Below are 22,476 nucleotides of genomic sequence, written 5' to 3'. Positions count from 1 at the left end.
GATATGATATTATATCGGGATTAATTTCCACACTGATTCAAATTTAAAGGTGAATGGGAAAAGTACACCAGTATGTTTTACAGAAAACTGACTATGGAGACTTGCAGAAAAAACTTGTGATGCTGAGTATATGTGTGATAAAATGGCGGGTGGAGTTCGATTTATATGTGTTATGCATGGGGAAAAAAATGACCTATTTGTATACTTGCAAAGATGAGCGCTGAACAAATTCTTGTCAGTCGGATAAGAGACCTTAGAATTATTATGGCTCTACAAGAACATCAGTTCAATTCTCAGTGACAAGTCAAAAAACCCATCTGAATATTAAGAAGATGAGAACAAAGCAGAAAATGTAATTATAGACTGATTGTGTAAGTCAGTACTGTGCCTATCAAGAGCTACAAAACATAAAGACACAATATATGTCTCAGTAAAGCACTAAACTGCAGATCAAAAGATGGTTTCAGTAGCCCTATTCTCTCAGTTCTTTCCTACTTATTTCCTATAAGCCAGTTGTAGACTTCAAAGAACTTTTTCCCAGACCATGACTGTCCTTAAGTTCTAAATCACAGCCTTACAATCAGGTTTGCATGGATGGACTATTGTGTCCAATAACATCAATTAGGTTCTGTATAAATTCTGTCTCTTGAAATGGAGCAGCTGCCATCCAGCAAATGACTAGATGGGCAAAAGCAGTTGTCTTTCACAGCTGGAGTCATAACTCTCAAAGAACATATTGGCAATGGTATCATTCAAACAACCCAAACACACTAGTTTTCTTGAGGATTCAGGGAATTTAAAAAAACAAAACCACTATTATTTAAGCTTTCTTCAGTAAAACGTTCTTGTTATGTGGAGTAAAAGCAGAGTAAGCAATAATATTTCTAGTATGCTTAACCGGAATATTTTTATTCTCTGTCTGGTTATTCTCTCTCAGAGTAAGGGGGGGTTTATACTGTCACAATTCTTCCCTAATCATGAAATGCTTGTTTATGAAAATAAATTGTGGATTTCCTATATTTAGATGAAGAGTAGTACTTTTTACTTTTTAATAATTCAAATACATAAAAATATGTCAAATTACCTGCTCAGCTTTGCTTACAGGTTTTTGTGGGTTTAGGGGTTTTGTTTATTTTTTGTGGAATTTCTTAGGAGAAATCCAGCAATGCTTTAGCAGCTTTACACTTTGCCCACTACAGGCAGTTTGTGGGAGCCTTTCTGCAGTTGGGGGTGAATGATACAGAAAATGCCTGATATGTTCTTCTGGATGTGGTTTTCTCTTTCCAGGATGTAGTTATGGAAATGAAGTTTACAAGTGTAGGAATACATAAAGAGGTTAATAACAATTTAAAAAAGTATCTAATCAATAGCTGTGCTTCCTAAGTGCTGGTCTTGCCAAAATAAATTAAGAAACCAGGTCTATGCACATTTATAGACACCATTTAACTCTGCAATTTCATTTAGCTCACTTAATACTGCTAAGTATTTGCCTAGGTATTTTTTTTAGTATTGGGTTGGAAAAATGAAAAAGAAAGCTGAAAGTCAATAGGGAAAAGAGACTTATGACACTTTGGAAATCTTTTTCTATATGCAACAGAATGTATAGGTTGTTGCTAATATGTAATGGGAATGCATGTTTATGAAGGGGAAGTGTATTCATGCATGTACATACATCAAATCACTCCATGTTTACTATAAGCAAATATATTTCTTGACACACAATATGTTTGCAAACTGAAAATAAAACCGAAATCCTCATCTTGTTACTGCTCTATCACGTAATCCTTATCAGTCCTCCTTTGTAGTCTTGACTGGGCTACATTTCCTTTTCTGCTCTGCTTATGAAATGTCTCAGGTTCAATGGGGTTTTGCATGGGTATGTCTCAGAGGAACTTTTCTAATTGGGCAATATATAGTTCCATTGAAGTAAGACTCTGTATCTGTAATGTTAGCAATATAATTGGAATAATGAGACATCATAAGTAAAGTATGGAAAATAGAGATTAGTAGTTGAATGCTAAGTGTGGTAAGAAACTGAACCAAGAGAAATCAGAATAGATGATGCTATAAAAGAAAGAGTCAATCACAGGGAAGTTATTTGTTTTGAAACAGATCTCAATACCTTTCTAAATTTGAATGAATTATGAGTTTTATTTGTGATAGTTTAGAAATGGGGACAAAAGGACAGAAATTTGCAGTGTGAACTGAAATACAAGGCTGTGTACTTGGGGATTAATAACAAAAAACCTTCCATAACCTTGAAACTTAGAAGAAGCACTATAAAGGAGAAAAGTCTGACTGCGCCAGCTGATCTCAGAACGGTGTGAGCTGTCAAGATGAAACCAGCATTACAAAGGCAAATATAATTTGCCAATCATCTCAGTCATATTATTTACAAAAGAACAGCAATGCACTTTATATGGATCCAGCGAAACTAAATTTAGCATAGAGTGCGTAAGTCTAATTGCTGATATATTGAATAGATTCACTGAACCTGAAAGAAACACAAAGAAAGGACCTCTGTAACGATCAACAAAATTATGACTTTAGCATGAAAAAAGAGGCTAAAAGAGATTTCAGCTCTCAAATTACTGAGCAGGGGTGTATTTCTTTAAATACACAAAAAGAGAAAACATTCAGGTTAGGAGCTATTTAGGTTCATATATTTAACATAGGACCGTCCGTTGGACTGTGTTTTACATTGTGCTTTTTAATGAAATGTTCACTGCAGTTCAAGCGAGTTTTGCAAGACTACGTGTCAGAGAAACATGACTAATTATGCTATGCAATCTATTAAAATTGGGCTCCTCCCAAAGTAATCTGTGATATTTCCAGTTAATATTCTTTAACTGTAAAATATGAAGTCCAGAACACTCTTTTTCAGTGTTTGAAATCCTTGCTACCTTATTATATCAGATGTTTGTCAGACAGAGCACCACAAGCTGGATTTCCAAACACCTATCCAAAAAAGTGAACTTTTTAAAGGTCCTCTTAAATTGCTATGTCCTTGTTGGAATGAGCTGGCAATGGAATTTTTTGGCTTTGTTGATTTGGGCCAGACAAACTGCACCACGTATTTAGGTGGACTCCTGTGAATCTTATATTAAATACCACTACAATAAATGGTGCTACACAATGTATTTTAATGCAATAGTCTTTTTCATTAAAATAAATAAAATTCATTTCATTAAAATAAATAAAAATAAATTTTATTTAGTATAATTGACAGAAATGCCTTCAACTTCAGTTCCACCTAATCAGTAGATTTTTTAATAAACAGAAAATAAACATCCTAATTATTTTAATAAAACATCATTCCCATTTGTTTTTAATTTTTCAAACCATCTTTTCTAAAACCAGTCTTCTTTTCAAAAAAGCTCCAAAAGGATAATTACCACTGGTGGTCCCACCAGCTCTAGGCAGTCTGCAGCACAGCAGGATCTTTTTAAGGAAAGGACTGAAAAGAACACGACTGAAAAGCATTCCTGCTCATACACACAAGCAGAGATCAAGCATTAAATTAGCGTTAGTTGGTTATATATAACAATTGCTGACATACAGTCTTGTCAAACTATACTGGGGGGGGGGTAATCTTTTTTTATAGATACTCCATTGACATCTGTGTAGTTTGGTATAATGTATACACGTTCATCATATTAAAAGGTTGGCGAAACAAAGGCATTTGTCCACAAGAGGGGGCTAATACTCCTTACTAGGTCCTGAGTAGTAAGTTTTCTTCATCAGAAGTCTGAAGTTCAGGCATATGAAACTCCACGTTAAACTTTCTCATTTAACAATATTTTCTCGTTTAGCTGGTCCCTTTACAAGACACGAGAGAAACAGGAAGTAAGAGAAGTGACCAGCTCCTCCTCAGGTGAAAGCAGTGGGACATGACAGCATTGTGACTGAGAGTGCTTATCCAATTCAGTATATTCTTAATATTTTTTTTTTTTTTTAATGAGGACCTCTGGGCCTATCCTCATATAATTGCCACATAATTTTAAAACACCCAGTACCAAAAATCTGCTAAGAAAACCTTACTTAACTCCTCTGAGCTTACACGGCTGTTGAGCACACGGCAAGGGGTGAAAACCCCAGCTGTTACCAAAAGCAGGTTTTATTCCCTCAAAAAATGAAGACATTTCAAATCTTCTTTCAGAATTTCTGATCTTAATTAACCAAATAGCAAATAAATCAAAAATTCCCACAGAATTGTCTTTTTTTTTTTTAATGTTTCATCAAGGTAAAAATGAATGTAAGCAATGTTTTATCAGTGTAAAAATTAAAGCACAACACTTCAACTCTTTCAGAGATGATCTGTACAAAAAGGGACTAGAGACACATGTTCCCCTGACTGTGATACAGAATTAGAAATGGTTAGACATGATAAATTCCTTCTATTATTACTTTAGTGTTTCTTTTATTACTACTCATGTTATTTTTTCACTGAAGTGTTATGTATTCTTTCTACTAAGTCAGTAATATACTGGTGTGAAAGCCCTTTGATCTCACTAAAACTGAAATTCATACCATTTTATACTTGAAGCTGTTGGCAGGGTCCTTATCATCAACCAATTTAAGGACACTAGGGTGTCTGAGTTAACGTGCATTCAGAAAAAAATGCTAAATAAGCGCTTTTTACTGAAGATTCTAGTTCTTGAAAAGTTAGCGAATACTCAAATTAATGTATGCTTTTTTTCCCCCCCCATAGATAGACAGATGGACAGGTGGTCATCTGTAACTTAACAATCAGTCAACAGACTTTGCCTTATAGGTATTACCAAATAAAGGTAAATTATATAGAAAACCTTTTCTTAAATAAATGACACATAAAATATAAGTATACAACCCTTAGAGCTACAGTGTTCCATGGTGCAGAGAGATATTAGAATGTGAGTGGTAAAAGGAAATTTCTGATGACTGCTGGTTAGAAAAAAGCTGAAGTGCTTTAGAAGGATGAGAATGAAAGCTCAGAGTTCAGGGAGCGCTGAAGAAGGCAAAGCAGAATACAGTGACAAGTTACTGCAACACTGCAACTAGCAGAAGCTGAGGCCTTGGAAAATAATACAAAATTTTAGAACAGAATAAATACTTACAAAATATATTTGCAATCTTTCTAAGTACACCCGTGGTTTTAAGTTAAACAACTGCTGAAAAGTTCTGGCAAGGTACCAGCTAAATTGATGTACCTAGGTAAATATTTGCATTAAAGGTTACAACAGAGCTGCTCATTCTCCATGTTACCTTGCACAGGCTGTACTTGCATATGATTGTTTTTCCACTGAACAGTTACCATTACAAACTGTGTTAATAACATGCAAATTGGTAGTATTAATGAAATGGTGGTAAAACGCCAGGTTCATCCTCAAAATCCTATTGTGCTAGTTTTCATTGCATGGTTAAATATAGAATGGCATGCTAGACGGTCGTGACTCATTTCTTCCCATACTTGTATAAATACCGACTTTGGCCTTGAACTTCATAATCCGTTAAGAATTCTCCAACAGTTTTATTTTTAACATAAATCATCATTTATACTTTTTTAATACTGAAAACTACTGAATATTAGAAGGAAATGGGTTTTGGCTGTTTTTGCTGAATATTGTAATACAATGTCAAGACTTCCCTATTGTCAGCCATTCAGGTAATGGCTTTTATTTATAATATATACATTATATTTTTATATATATATATGAGATAGCTATATATAAAAAATATATATTATATATATATAAATACATGTCTGCATTATGGCTAAATTTTTCAGAATGCTTTTAATATGAAGCAGCCTCAGCCAGCAGGTCGAGAAAGGTGATTCTGCCCCTCTACTCAGCTCTGGTGAGACCCCACGTGGAGTGCTGTGCTCAGCTCTGGAGTTCTCAGCACAGGGAAGACATGGACCTGTTGGAGTAGATCTAGAGGAGGCCACAAAAATGTTCACAGATGGAGCACCTCTCCTATGAGGAAAGGCTGAGAGAGTTGGGATCATTTGGTCTGGAGAAGAGAAGGCTCTGGAAAGACCTCATTGCAGTCTTTTAAATACTTAAAGGAGGGTTATAAGGAAGATGAGGAAGGACTTTTTACTAGGACCTTTACCAATAGGACAAGGGATAATGTTTTAAACTAAAAGAGGGTAGATTTAGACTAGATATAAGGAAGAAATTTTTTACAGTGAGGGTGGTGAAACACCTGGAACAGGTTGCCCAGAGAGGTGGTAGATGCCGCATCCCTGGAAAAATTCAGGGTCAGGTTGGACGGGGCTCTGATCAACCTGATCTAGTTGAAGATGTCTCTGCTCATTGAACGGGAGGAGGTTGGACTAGATGACCTTTAAATGTTCATTCCAACTCAGACTATTCTATGATTCTATGATCCCCAACTTCGACAGACTTCAGGTCTGATAATTACTTCTATAAGGGACACTGCAGGAACCAAGTCATTTGTAATATCTGTATATTAAAACTACATTCAATGGGCTCTTAACAACCTATGGTATCTGCATTTTCACATAGCTAAGGATACAGCAGCAAAGCTCACTGTGCTCAGAATCCTGCTTTCTGCACAATAGCTTTGTTTTCAGTTTCCACTGTCTAATCTACACTTTATCTCTGAAGTAACTCAAGACTATTGCGGTTTGGTCATGCCCCAAGCCTGTCAGTGTTTAAAAGGCATTTGGACAATGCCCTTAATAACACGCTTTAACTTTTGGTCAGCCTTGAAATTGTCAGGCAGACGGACTACATGATCATTGTAGGTCCCTTCCAACTGAAATGATTCCTATTCTATTCTATTCTATTCTATTCTATTCTATTCTATTCTATTCTATTCTATTTCTATTCTATTCTATTCTACTCATATGCTCAAAGATTTTTACATGACTAACTTCCACTGACACCCTATGTGCCTTTGACAATCTAAGCTTGAATGTCTGGGAGTAATTATGTTAATTGTGCAGGAATTAGAATGTGTTCTTTGTGCAGTTAAGCCAAAAAATAAAAATCTAGCAAGAAATCATTGACTCTTCTGAAAGTATATTAATCTGCTTACTCAAAAATAACCTCCAGCCTGGTCTAATCAGTGTTCAATAGTTTTCTGCTGCAAGGTTATAGAAAGCTGATTTATAAAACTAGTTCCACCATGTAATAAATTCACTTTCATGATGTGACCTTGTGTTTTAAGTCTGTTGCACATTTTTATGACCAGGTATAAACACTTGAATGTGGTGATTTCTAATGGAAATGCTGAGAAACAGTTAGTTACGGTTTGTAAATGGCTCCTCATAATGTTCAGGTGAAGTTACCATAAAATTGAACGCCTCCTGATTATTTATCTAACATCATTTTATTATTCTGCAAATAGTGTTCTGTGAACATACTTTTAAAGCAGGTGTTGCACCTCACCTACTTAACCTTGGCCTAGCTCTGCATAATTCAGTACAAGTTCTGTTATAAACAACACTGCAGAATGGCAAAGTACAGACATTGAATACAGTTATCCACAGCAAAAAGACTAGGAAGCTTGAAAAGGTACCACACCTACTGATCCACGCCTAATGTGTTGTTAAAAACTTCAGTTTATATAGTCACTGAGGCTTGGCAAAAAAATTAGTTTATCCAAGACTTGTTACTGCTTTGTACTGAATTTCTTGCTTCCATGTGCACATGAAATCACTGAGCAAAGAAGAGTTGCTAAAAACTAACAAATATTGGTCAACAGCACATTTAAGCAAACACTTGCCCTTGGATAAGATGGTCTTAACTAAATACAAAGTGAGATAACACACCTCCCTCAAAAGACAATCTGTTTGCAAGGCACTAAAAATATGATTATTGTGCTGTCAGTCTAATGAAGCACTGGACAATACAGAGCTGACTGAATCTGCTCAGAACGGCTCCTTGAGTACAAAGCAAATACCAGCAAAATGCACAGTAATGGAAGAGATGTGACTCCTCTGAAACAATTTCTGTGAAAGGGAAGAAAGGAAGAGCAGCTCCTGATGCTTTGATACAAGATTCTTTCATTATTGGCACCAAGGTCTGCATGTCCCAAACTACATTATTTTGATTTACCCTGAACATTCTTTGCTCCAAGGAATTTTGACTTATTTCTCACAACAACATTGACTGGTGTCATAATGCACACAGCCATATTTATTACTAAGGAAGCTACCACCGAAAAGACGACAAACAATCTAGGGCCCTGGTACCTTCAAAAATCATGCCTTATTTAAACATTGGATATTATAGTTAAACTCTTATGGTATGAGAATTATATGTACATCATTTCTATGCAGCATAAACTTGCATCAAAATATTAAATACTCTGATTACCTGGAAAAAAGGTAGAAGGAAAGCAGGAAGATGGCAAGGCAGGAAGGCAGGCAAGAAAGAACAAAGGAAGGAAGGAAGGGAGAAAGGGGGGAAGGAAAGAGGGGAAGAGGGAAGGAAGGAGGGAAGGAAGGAATTTGAGGGGGTTAGAGTTATATTTCTATTATGAAATGCCCGGGCAATCCATCTGTCACAGCTGAGGAGTGTTATTTTAACCTTGAAGAGGTTCTAGTCAATGCCAGATCAACAAAATTTTGTTGGCAGTGAGTCTCTCTTAAAGCAAAGACTACATGGATATGGTCCATATTATGATATTTCTGCCAAGGAACTCAAATTACTGAGTTATAGTCTGAAATGAGTGAATAACTAGCCAAAGCTATTACTAGGAGCAGGGAGTAAAGAGCTGATGACAAAAAAAGAGCTGATCAGTCCTTGCTCACTTCCAGAACCAGTAAGAAGTTTCTTAACCACAGTCTCATCTGAAACTGGTGGTAAAGCGCTCAGACTTGATTTATCTAAACACCCAGAAAAAAGAAAGTATCATTTATAGAACCAAAATTTATACAATATAGAGCAAGAATGTAGAAACCAAGTTAAATAAGCAGAAACACATAGAAAAAGGACTCCAAATATTAGTAATATACTTTAGCAAAGGTGGAGAAGGAATAATAGGGAATTGAATATTTTCAGTTCTTTGTCTTGTATAGTTCTTCCCATTAGGTAAAATCTTCATTTATTTGCAAACTATTGGGAAATTTTCTTTTAATTTTTCCTTTTTTGTTTTGAAAAATGGAAAGATCTGTTTGTCTCATGTACAACACATAAATACCACTACAGATGTCATTGAGAAGTGTGTAAAGAATCATACACTACAGAAACACAGTGATGTGGTACGTACCTGATTTTTTCATTAGAGTATGTGAACACTTGAAATTAATAAAACAGTGTAAAGAAGTAATAAAAACACCACAAAAGCAAGCAATTTTAGCAGTTTCCAGAGATGTTTTCATCTGCATCCATGAAAAAAACTAGTTGATTTTTTTATTGCTATTCATTTTAAACTAACATAAGAAGAAACATGTCCAGTGAATTATACTGCAGCAGCTCTTTGTACTAGTTGAAATACAGCAATGCACTGTTTAGCGGGACAGAAGGAAGTGCTGCTTCTTTCACACCCAGGAGACAAGTGCCTGAAGGAATCTGTCTGTGGAGGACAGAGACAGGCAGAAGATGAACAGAGTTATTCAGAAAGCTCATTTAAAGGCAATTGCTACTCCTTTCTAAATTATGTAAGGACATTCTTTGCCAACATCAGCTGTGAGGAAAGAAAGAGAAAAGCCAGGGTATTTTTCTTCAATACTGAACAAAGGAAACACTAGAGTAAGAAAAACACTTGTAAAGTTTTTTTTTAATGGTTGTGTATCACTTAAGGAAGGCTAAACCCCTCAAGGCAGTTGTTGCCTATATGAATACAGAAATTTTCATTTTAAAAAGTGTCTCTAGCTTCTGCAGCTGCCAAAATAAGCTAGAATACATGACCTCAGTAAACCTGAAAGTTTCCCAGGCAGGGGGCTAATTAAAATTCCATCCACTTCTACAAACTGCTTGTTTGTATCTAATTATTTTATACCTTCTCATGATTTTTATGCAGCCTTAGTCATGACTCTTGAATGCTTAAGATGAGCAGTACCAGAGCAATTCTATTCCTAGTGCTACATAACTTCCCTGCACCACTGCCCAGCTCCTGCTGAGAGCCTTCCCCAGCTTCCAGAGTCGTTTCTGGCAAAAAAATGATGCCACCTACTTATGGCTGTAGTGAGGCATGAAGTACATCTATCCCCACTCTTGTCACTGTAATGCAAATTTGGGATAGGATGAACGATGACCTTATGCCCATTCCCTGATGCATGCTCTGACTGAAATGTTATACTAACATGTATAATGGGTCCACCAGAATGGAGTCACATGTGTCGCTCTTGCGTTCCTAGAATACATTCTTTCAGTGTAACAGATTTATCAGCTTTCTGGTTTGAAGCGCTTGCTATTAGTGTAAGCCTGGCCAACAGTGAGGGTTCACATAGATTTTCTCCATGATAATTTTTTCTCATTTATTTTTATAGTAATCACTCTCTTTACAAGTTCTGACACAGGAACCTCTCAAGCTACTGCCTAAGAGTGCTGCTACACTCTCTCTATTGGCTAAAGAAGCTGTTAACACAAACTTTAATGTTTAACTTATCTGAAGCTAATTGGATTGCTTCTCTGTCTTCCATTTGCAATCAGTGATTGCTTGATGACTGTGCAGTTACAGCTCATTCATACAGTCCATCACTCATGTCATTGATTGCAGAAGAGTCAATTTCCAGAACACGAGATTTCTGTGTTGTTTTAATAGGAGTTGGATAGATGGAAAAGATATCTTTTGTGTCATAGTGCAATATTCTGAGCTGAAATTTCCCAGGGGAACTTTACATTGTGTGAAATTATGAACTCAATCGGATACTGCAATTTTCAGATCCTTCATTTGTTTTAAGAGGTTCTTTTTTTTTCTTTCTTCAGCTGATGAGATGCATTGATTAAGGCTTATGATGAAAAGCAGATCTGCTAACAATCACAAATTTTCAAGAGATTGAAACAAATGTGGAATGTTGCTCATGGAAATCAGCTATTGTGAAATAGTCAAATCTTCAGAAAGTAAGTTAGACAAAAGTATTTCATTGACTTTGAAGGACAGCAGTCCTTTTCACAACAACGTGAAACAGTCCAAATGTGAATCTTAGTTGCAAGAGGAAATAATTCAACCATGTTTAGATATGCATTTCAGAGCAATGTAAACTCACTAACTAACCAACCAGTTAGTTAAATTGATTAACAGTTCCAATTTTTAAGTTTGGAAAAGACAACTTCAATAGTCCATGAGGTGTAATACCTCATTTTTGGAATTAGCCAGTCCCTGTTCCTGGTTACAAATCAAAACAAAAAGTATGTAGTAAAAAATGCACCAATAACCAGAAACACGAATGGAGGTTTTGTACCCAAAGACCTACCTTTGCAAAAAATAGTTTATTACAGCAGTCAAAATCTCTTATATTTCCTGAACTCTTACATACCTCAATAATTTTCTTTGTTGATGCCAATTGTTAAAATTATCTGATTTTTCAGGCAGATTAAAGCACGATTATAGTAATTAACTTGAATAAAATATAACAACTCATATTCATCATATTTTTTCCTTCAGTCTAAAGTTCCAAAACTATCCTTTTATTAGACCAAAATGAACTTTGTCAACACTGTTATTTCAAAGCATTTGGTAATGAACTCTTGGTTTAGTGGTAAAACTTGGCAAAAGGCTTGCTTTACTCCGTTCTGCCTTACAATCTGGCAATTCTATCATGAATAAGTTTCTCACATTGAACAAGAAGACCATCCTATTTTCTTCTGTTTGTTTGTTTGTTTGTTTGTTTGTTTGTTTGTTTGTTTGTTTGTTTGTTTGTTTGTTTGTTTGTTTGTTTGTTTGTTTGTTTGTTTGTTTGTTTGTTTTAAATGCTAGACACAAGAACTCAGGGACAAAACTTCAGTTTTAGAAATAGATCTGATATACTTACACTTCTACATATATACACATCTACAGATGCTGCAGTAGATATTGGCTTTGGATCAAATTGGGAATATGGCTCAGGAGTCCATTAAAATTTCATGTCCTGATCTTAGCCAAAACCACAGTTCAGAGGAATAGTAATCGCTTTTTTTTAATTTTTGCTTTCTTTTTTTTTATTTTAAGAAAAGTACAGCAGCCTTCATTTATTTTCAAGGGTCGGATTTGAACAATATCCAAAGTGCAATTAAGCACCAATTTTTATCTTATCTGTATCTACTCACCTACATATCCACTTATCTACATCAGAAGACTTAAAAGCTAATTCTGTCATGTTGCTGCTCTTCTATACAAGCTGGGTGGTATTTAAATCGGAAGAGCAGAAAATATCTTTAGTATAGAGCTGATACACAAGAAGTCTACCACACATTGCTCAGATCCTCTCAGATACAGGAAAAGCCAAATACATGGAGCTGGAAGATGAATACAAAAGACATAGAAGAAGAACATATCACAGTGGTTTGTCTCTGTTCACTGTGATTCAAAGTAAACATGTCATATTAAAGCCAGATCAGGACCTGTTCTAATTTCTCTCTTAGGCTGTATAATATTCCCAGAGACTGAGGGGCCAATTTCATGAGCCTTAACAGAAACAAAAGAAAAAAAATCATTGAACATTAAAAGATTATTAGGTTCCATGGCTTTTTCCTTTCTAAACTGAATCCAGATAGAGGATACATAGCCAGCACATCATCTGCTATTGTTGGAGTTTCTGCTGCAGTTCTTAGTTCTTCCCCTTTTTAAAGCTGCATTATTACTGACAGCTCTTCTCTCTTTACCCAGGATGGGGCTTACAGCTAAGAAGCTAAAATGGGATGAAAGGGAATGGAATAAGCTCCTGTAAATGAATAGTCAGGAGCCAAGTTTTTCAACCTCCTTGTTCCGACACCGTTCTCTGGTAATTCTCCTGTACGGATAAAGCCTTCCTGTCCCACCACAGAGCAGGATGCCATTTTAGAGCCTGGCCAACAATGGCGTATTATTGATTGCAATGAAAGCCTGTTGAGGTCTATTGTTTGAAGGGTCACTTGCAGTGGGTTATGAAGAAGAGAGACCATGAGGTGAGCACAGGAAGGTGAACAGGGGGTTCGTTTCAATTCTTACACCATGACCTTTGTGCAGTGTTGCAACAGTGCTTGCAGGAGGTCAAACGGCCTTGCATCTCACAGTAGATCTATTTGATGTATCTCAAAGGCTCTCACTATCTTCAACAAGAGGTGCACCAAGATGCACATAGATACAGGAACTCAGTAGCTAGAGAGGATCTCCTTTGGCTCTGGAATCCTTCGTGTTTATCTTCCTTTGAACACTATCCCTTCGCTACTTCTTTCTCTGTGTCCATAGGATGTGGTGACCCCTCGGTATACTTGACCTTTCAAAGCAAGAAATAGGGCAGGGGGGTCACTCCTTAGAAGATTCAGCTCTCTGTTTCCAGACTTGGCACTGTCGTTTCCATATGCCATTTTATTCACTAGCACCTGCAGATTTTATTGGTTAAACATAACATAAAACATAACACTGTTTATAGTGATTAGATGTTTATGGTCATTAGACTGTGAGCACCTGAGCTGTTTCCATCCATCCCCCTTTTCAGAATAAATCTGGTTAGCTCTTACCCTTTCAAATAAGTAGCTATATTCAATATTAGAATTTTATAACAGGTACCCTTCTCTACCAACAAGACAAATACCCATGCCTTGCCTCCAAGGAAGTTCAATATAAAAACCTTCCTGATAGTCATTAAGAAAAAAAGAGTTCATCAACATGAAGATTACATATAGAATTTAGGAAAAACAGCTAAAGAATGTACATATTGATTACAGAAAAATAAAAGTGTGAGATTCAAACATTTCAACCCAATGTAGAAGCAAAATATTTCAAAAGGAAAGCCAGTCTAATGGAATGACTTATAAGAGTGTTCAGAATTGTATTATACATTATTATCTTTATTCCAAATTAAATATATAAGCTTAAGTTTTTTTAAGTAAGTCATTTGAACTTGAAAACCATAGGCTGGTAATAATTTGCTTTCAAAACATTTTGGTGGGGTTATATCTTTGTTTTTAGAAAAAAAAAATTAACAAGAGCTTTATGAAACAGGGGAAAAACCTGTCAGGTAATCTCAGGTCTTTGGGTAACAGCAACTTGATTGGCAAGTATCTTTCAAAATGTACAATGATAGTTCTTACAAAAGTAGAATTTCCTGATGCAACACTGTCTATAAAAGCTATTGAAAATATGAATGAGGAGGAAGAAATGGTTTGATGCTGAATGCTTTGGGATTCATCTTCTTTTGAGATGTTAAAAAAAATTCCAAATATTTTTAAAACAAGGCTACCACCTTTACTTAAACAAACAGACAAAAAGATAATACAAGTTTCAGCTGAAAAGCAAAATAAGTCCTTGGAAGCTGCAAAGACACAGTTCTAATTATCTATGTAATTCTGAAACAGAAATTCCTTTCTTGTGCGGTGCACTTGAGCATAAGTGATGATTGTGATTCTGCATGTGAGTAAACATAGGAAAGAGACATCCATGCTTCCGAAGGCTAATGATTTTTAAAATCTCCTTTCAAATTAGGAGGGGTTTTTTGTGCAATTAAATATCACAAGGTATACACAAGAACTTCTAGTGCATTTTTCAAGTCCTGCAACCGAAATTACATTCATTCTAAAATTAATTTCTCCATCTTTTAAAACATGTCAATATTCCATCTCAACTTCCTCTGACAGTACAGAAGTAAATACTTCATAGAGGCTTTTTACTTAAGGGCCAATCCTTTGTGAAAATAGCCCAAAATTAATAGACATACAGATTGTGCGCAACCAATGCCTTGAAACATTTTTGGCAACACAAATGATTTTTTGGCTGAGAGTACCACCTTTCTCTTCAAAAATTCTGGTAAAAAATTCACAGCAGCTGTGGGGGACAAAGGCAGAGGCATTGCAGCAGAAAGCACATACACATAGGGGCACTAAGGTGATGAGGGGACTGGAGCAGCTGTCATATAAGGAGAGGCTGAAAGAACTGAGATTTTTTTAACTTTGTGAGAAGACACCTCACGGAAGGGAGAGGCACTTATCAATGTGTGTAAGTACCTGAAGGGACAGAGAAAAAATGATGCAGCCAGATTCTTATCCATGGTACACAGTGAAAGGACAAGAGGCAATGGGTACAAACTGAAACACAGGAAATTCTATTTAAAAATAAGAAAAAATACTGTAAGGGTAGCCAAACACTGGAACAGGTTACCCAGAGAGGCTGTGGACTCTCCATCCTTGGACTTGTTCAATACTCAGCTGGATACAACCCTGGGCATAGCTGACACTAGTTGAGCTGACTGGGTTGGACTACAGGATGTCCAGGTGCCCCTTTCACTCTCAACCATTCTGCGATTATATGTGGAAACTACTGGGAATAAATATCTTGTCTTAGTTAACACACAGTTTGTCAAGAACTTATTTCTGCTCTCCAGACTTAAAGGTTGAAGAAATGTAGTCATATCTGTCCTGTATTGATCATTGAAACACGCCAGAAACTTCCTTGTATCAATCATAAAAAGGGGGCTTCGGAGCCTTGGCAAAGGTTATGCGCTTGGAGTCTTGCAGCTGAGAGAAATAAAATTTGCTTGTTCTTAATTGATGCTTATACCAGCTGTACAGAAATACTTGGCTAGTAAACAAGTTACCAAGTCCCTGATTGAAATAAATGAGGCAGTTCGCATTTCTAAATTGGACTGTTTAAGTGTCTTCAGAGCGTGCCGGTTGATGTTCATAATTTCAAGTCTAATTTCACAATATAAGATGTAAAATCAAAGAAGTACAGCCCAGGATTCAAGCACATAGCTGGCATTAAGTTGTACGTTGGTGTTACAGTCTGTTTCACTGTTCAGTTGACAGTAGCAGCCATCACTGGAAGCAGTCTGACACTTTTTTCTGATTGGCACCAGTCAATCAGGCTGTCTGCGGTGCTGCCAAAGCATTCGATATTCCCTCCACTAGAGTGCACAAGAGTTTCAAAAGTAGGAGTCAGGAGTCTAAGCGCTGCACGTAGAAAATTCACTTCCTTATTTCTAGAAGGAAATCTAGTTTTAATTAAAGCCAGCAAGTTATGAAAAACGTGTCTGTGCCAGTGATTAATTACCCTCACTGGCTTACAGACACTAACAATTCTGAAAACAAATCATAAATTATTTAATATAATGGTGACTGCAGTGCTAAAATACATCTTACTAGTTGGGGGGGGGGGGGGGCGGTGATGGTGGTATCACTAGCAACTTATTTATTACTAAGACAACTTGAATCGCTGAGGAAAAATTATGCCAATATCCTGGATATAGGCACTCCAAAGTGTACCTACACAACAGTTGATTAGCAGAAGGAAGGTGCTATACGTAGAGTATACTTTGAAAACTAGCTACTTTCTACCTTTTTGAGTATTAGTCTTTCATGTATATGGAGCCCCATTTACTCCAAAAAAAGCAGCCTCCATCCATGCCTGGGACTATTCTTATAGGTTTATCATCTATAGGGCACGTGATCCTGATGACTGCCTTAGTGAAGCCCTTAAGCTGCAGTGCAGATGTACCCGCTTTCTCCTATTAATTTAGGCACTTACTTGTCATCATATCCAGAATAAAGGGTTATATCCTATAGAACATAGGTAGCATGAAGACCACAGACACTGAACCTGAACACAGCCATGATGGTGAATGTGTACATCCCTGCTCTTTCCAAGATCTCAGAGCTATGCCCCACAACAATAAAGTGCTCTTAAGTAGCAATTTATTGCTTGTTTTCACCCTATCATGTGAAAACAATGTGACTCCTAATCAAGCTACAGCTGTTGTCATACTCTTCTACTTAATGCACCTTCACTAGGAAGAATAAAAATCTGGCTGGTTCCCATTCTCATAGAGCAAGTTTTGGTTCCCAATGGACAGATCCTTGAAGACAAGTTTTTTAGCAACAACTTCTTTCTTTTCTGCTAGTCCTTTATGACTGGGTTTTGGGTGGGTTTTTTCTTTGTTTTCATCAGGGTCCATTACAACCACCACCTGATTTAGGAATTATGAAGATAATAAATGAATTTCGGGTAAATACCCAGACAAATATTGCCATACTTTGAATGAAGTCCATAATAAACAGGGATATAAAATGATAATGGTTGATCCTGCAGTATTTGGAGAGGATTTTGGATCCTTTGTGCCATGTGGTACAACTCATATGGGTTCCAAGTATTCACCCTGTGTCAGTTACCTGCTGGTTTTGATGAATATGTTTTGCATTTGTTCTGTGCCTGAACACAATGACAACATTGGTATGTTAAGAAGCATGCAGTCCTTTTTACAGGTTGTGTTTCAAGGACATATTCTTACATACAACTAATGGTACAGCTAAACAATGAAATATTGCTCCTTAAGATGGCTTTTGGCTGAAATACTATTAGTAATGATATATTTCTATTTTCAGTATATTATTAAAATAATATGACCTCTCTTTTCTCATGTCATAATTATCCTCTTCAGAATGCCATTATTTAATAGTGCCTTTTTTATTACACAGTTTCTCTTCGCTTCTGAAAAACTCTGCTCAGTTATTCTTTTCATCCTATGTGCTGATTATTACAGTCCCAATATTCAGAAGCTGAAAAGCATATATTGAGGTGGAATTATCAAAGCTTTTGCATCAGAAGAACGGACTTTCCACTCTGCTTTAAGATCTTTGATGAAGTAAGCCACTATTTCTTTTGCATTAGGTGAATTTATTCATTTCCTAAGCAAACTTGTACCACTAAACCAATAGGTTGTTTTAAACCACAGAAAGCAAAGAAACTGAGTAAAGTTTTGTTTCCTGTATCAGTGAACACATATAATAGCCTCCAAGGGCATAATTAATATGATATTACATTCAATATTGTTTTGCAAACGTAGAAATACAATGATGTGGTTTAAGCACTTGACTAAGATTCACATGATCAGTGGTTCCACTCCTAGCTTTGGGACATTGGATATATTATTCAAATAGTCCAGCTTACTTCTGTCACTTATGTGCTGGTTATAACAGGACTAGTCTTAGGTACAGGAAAAGTGGGCAACTGAGCAGCTAGTAGAAAGTAAAATTATAAACTCCAGGAAACAGGAGTAAGATGTAGATACTCTGGTACACCTGGTCAGGAGCACAGGTGCACAGTGGGACTTGAATGCTGATAAAAGGACTTTGTCAGCCTCATATTAAGGTCAAGGAGCTCTTTCAGTCTTGTGTCTTGGGCTCCTGAAATGTTTATTGAGGATGGGTTCTGCTTCTGACACCACAAAACTGATTTTTTCACATTACTGAGAACCTTTGATCTAAGCGTGAGGTTTAATAGTATGGCTTCTGTCATAGTAAACTGTGGCATAGAAGTATTCCCTGATGTATGAACATGCCTTGAGGTCCAATGTTAATGTGCTCCTCTGGGCTTGGGGAGATGGCCCTTAGGTGACTTTTGGCTCCTATGGTGGGCCTGGGAGGAGCCAGGGCAAGGTACTACTTGGGCTCCCCCACCTGCCATTGTCTCTCTGTGCCCCCTTTTGGGTGTGCTAACAGCTTTCATCAAGCAACCTAGCAGAAAGAAAGCAAGTCCACAGAGATAGGAAAGTGGATAGTGAAAATACTCTGGAGAAGTTTCTCCATTTATACATGTTTGTAAATACACTTGTACAGACTTCCACAGTCATAAACTCTAAATCCTTTAAGCATCATTATTTTTATTTCTTCTATAAAAATAGCAACAAAAATATCAAAACTTGATCTCTTGATAATTTATTTAATACAAATAGCAGTAAAAGGATAATTAAAAGTTTAAACCTTTCACAACACATACCAGTCCAAGGTGAAGTCTTATGAGCAAGCTACAATCTCTACATCTTATAGTAGAAACATAGATCAGATCTTCATTCTTTGTTAGTGACTAATATATCATTGCAGAGGCTTCTTGCTTAATAATCAGTAAAATCTTTCCCAATATGGTGTGTTAGTATTGAAGAGTCATTACCAGTAGGTTTCCTGAAACATTAATGGCAAATATCTCTAGCAAGTGTGTCTAGTAAATGCTGGATTAAAAATTCCCATCTCCAGAGACCTCTGAACTGAAATACAAACCAAAGTAGTGTTCCCAGAAAGGCAGTTAAGATTTCAGCCCAGGCAATCAATTTCAATTTAAAATCAAGTATTAGATCTATGTTCTTAGACATCAGGTCATCATCAAATTATGTTTCCAGACTCTTGTTTCAAAGTATGTTGTACTGATAAACCTGTTAAGTGTACAGAAAATTTGTGCCAACAACAAATAAGTATATTCAGAATTCAAAACATATTTTGCATCCAAAGTGTGTAGAGTATGAACAGACACAGGGGAAGTTAAGGGGAAGGGGGGCTCCAACCCAATCTTGCTATATTGGAAAGGACCACTTACACTCTCTGATGATGCACAAATGCAGGATTCCCAGCATCTGAAAGGACATAAGATTTATTTGCTATCTATATTCCTCTTTCTATTCTTTCTTACTAAAATAGGATTTTTATTATGCCATTTGTTGTCCGGCTTTTCTTATTGAGATCTGCTGAGGGCCCTGCACCACCTCTCTCTCACTCACACCCCCCCCCCCCCCCATGCAGGTCATTGACTTAGAGAGTCAAGGTGCTGAGATACATTCTTCTGCACTGTTCTGGTGAGTTTTAAACTAATTCTGTTGACTCTTTGGGTTTTTTGCTACTGCATTCAAATGTTTTAATAACTACATAGGCACTGTTACTGTTCTTATGAGGAAGAACAAAAAGGAGAGATCCCAAAGTACACTAGTGGGCACTTAATAAAAATTATTTGCATTTGAAGCCCGTGAAAGGAAGCACATGGTGGGTGACCACAGGAATAGTTGCAGGTACAGCCATGAGCCTCTTAAAAAGCATAGCGGGACCTAGAAAATTATCTACTGATTTTCCCTTATTTGTGCAAAGCACTACTGGGCTCCTACTTGACCAGATGAGGTAACTCGACAAGGTGGATAAAATGTCCCATGGAGAAGAATGATTTTCATTTGATGCCTTCTTTCCCTAAAGAAAAAAAAATAATTAAAAAACATTTAATGATTTTGAAGATTAGCATGAAGAATAAGATCAAAGGTTAATGCTTTGAGAAAGCTTTATGGAGTGATTTGGGAAATGAACAAGAAAAAGGACCTCATCATTATGGATATTGTCACCAGGATTAATTGGAAATTTACCACCTGGGTTCATACTTTGAATAGAAGTTGACATAACTGATAGTAATAAATCTGGAAAAGGGGAGGAAGAGATATTTCTATAATTTCCACACTGGTTTTAAGAAAATTAAAACATGCAGATCTAGTGAGGAGCAAATAGGTATAAAGGCAACATAATAAGTAGGGTTGTTGAGAGAAGCAATAAGGTAGAAAACTGACCGAGTGGGTCAGTACTCTGTCAGGTTAGAATGTCAGGTGAGGCCCAGGGAAATAGCTGAAAGGTTTGTATGCTCATGCAAGGCTATTGGTAGCAGGATGAAAGTAGCAGATATACTGCTGAAAATGTGATACCAGGCAGAGTCAACAAATAATACAGAAAAATAGAAATCATGTTTAAAGTACAGTTTCTGTTGGATGTGTGATTTTGGAAAAAGAGCAATGAATGTACAGGTGTGAAGATAGCAGTATACATCAAGGGTCCAACCTCAGCAGTCCCTTAGGCTCAGCTCTGGATTTTACATTTCCATTATCCTCAGAAGTTCCCCCTGTATTTCTGCATCATCTTTGCCCCTGTGTAAGCTGAAATTAACTTTCTCCTCCTTATTAGGTGTGTACAATTACAATGTTTTATGCAGTGCGGGACATGAATGCTCCATTATTAATTATATATTATCTGATTTATGCCCTGTAAAAGAAAAAAAAATAATCATTGAATCCACCATTACACTTGTAATTAAACTTAAGTGAGACTGAGTTTCCATTTGTGGGAAACATTCATATTCTGAAATAGTTTGCTTCCAAATTTGTGTCCAACATGATAACTTCTGAAAAAATATTTTGACCTGTTCTGTGACATCTGCCCTTCATCTTTTGAAATAAGTGGACACAAAAGAAACTGCAATATTTAAGTTCTTTTATGTTGTTATCACATGATCTATCATAAGGTATAATGTGACATGATATTTACTATAGGCATTTGCAACTAAGATGTCATGAAAAAAACAGGAAAATAGTAATGTAAAATAACAAAACACCTATTCAAAGAATATAATTTTCAAGCAGAGGTTTTCTTTTCTCTGGAGCAAAAGTTTCCTAAAGGGGTTTCTAGATATCCTTTGCAGTAGACTTATTACAAAGATTACATCTTTTTAAAAATAAGTTTTGCCAAAAATAATAATGGATCGATGAAAATTCTGCAAACTTTTCCACTTCTTAAATTACTTTAATGGTTGCTCCTAATGCTTGCTACTCAATAGACTGATAATCTCTGCATGGCCAGTATGCAGCTGAAAGCTGTTTGCACTAAAATGAGAAGACAGTGATAAACTGGTCAAATCCAATAAACACTGAATGCAAAAATACATAGAATCTCATTTCAGCAGAAAAGAGACTGAATACTAAGTATTAAGACTACTGAGAAAATATATGCTGACTATTAAGAATATGTATTTCCTCCAGTGGAAAGGAATGTGTGTATTTTACAAAATGACTCTTCAAAACCACAAAACTCCAGATGGGGCTTATTTAGAGATAACATCGATTTCAGAACCATTTTAGTGAAATACTTGATATTGAGAATTAAAAGCTTGATTGAAAAGAAACACAATCTGTCTTCCAATAGTCTTTTTCTTTTTTTCACTTAGTAAACTGATATGAAGCAAAACAAAAAAAAAAAATCAAACCCAAAATATACAAAGAAACAAAATAACTTCATTTTAGCACTTTCATTATATGAATAGGACACATTTCTGGGGAAAATATATGAGTTTGTTAGCTGCAATATCTAGTCCAAACAATGGAAATATACTGTTACATTGACATTTTTTTATAGCTTTAAAGTGTGTCAAGCTAGACTAACTAAAGCATGATGAGGTAACCCGGCATTCTACTCCCAAGTCAGGTAATGTCCTTTAGATCCCATCAGAGTAAAATCTCACAGACATCAACAGTAGTCAATACAGATTTTGGTAGAAAGCATGTCTAGAAGCATTTCATCAATTTATTTCTGTCCTTTTAAATCTTCTTTGGTTATTTTTTTTAGTCTTTCATCAGCATAATTTAATTCAACATGCTTTACATGAAAGAAATGCAAAAGTTTAGGTTCATTTCTTTCTGTTACTTGTTTGAGATAATTGCCTTTACTATTTGTGACAAAGCAATCTATTAATTACATTCATAGCAAAAGAACACTTTTATATTACTACATCAGACTGAAATTCTCCTCCTCGACTTCTTGTACCAATCAGGAATTT

Source organism: Falco naumanni, chromosome 7, assembly GCF_017639655.2.
Source record: "Falco naumanni isolate bFalNau1 chromosome 7, bFalNau1.pat, whole genome shotgun sequence".
Classification (NCBI taxonomy): domain Eukaryota; kingdom Metazoa; phylum Chordata; class Aves; order Falconiformes; family Falconidae; genus Falco; species Falco naumanni.
The sequence above is the reverse complement of the archived record's forward strand: the minus strand, read 5'-3'. Positions refer to the sequence as shown.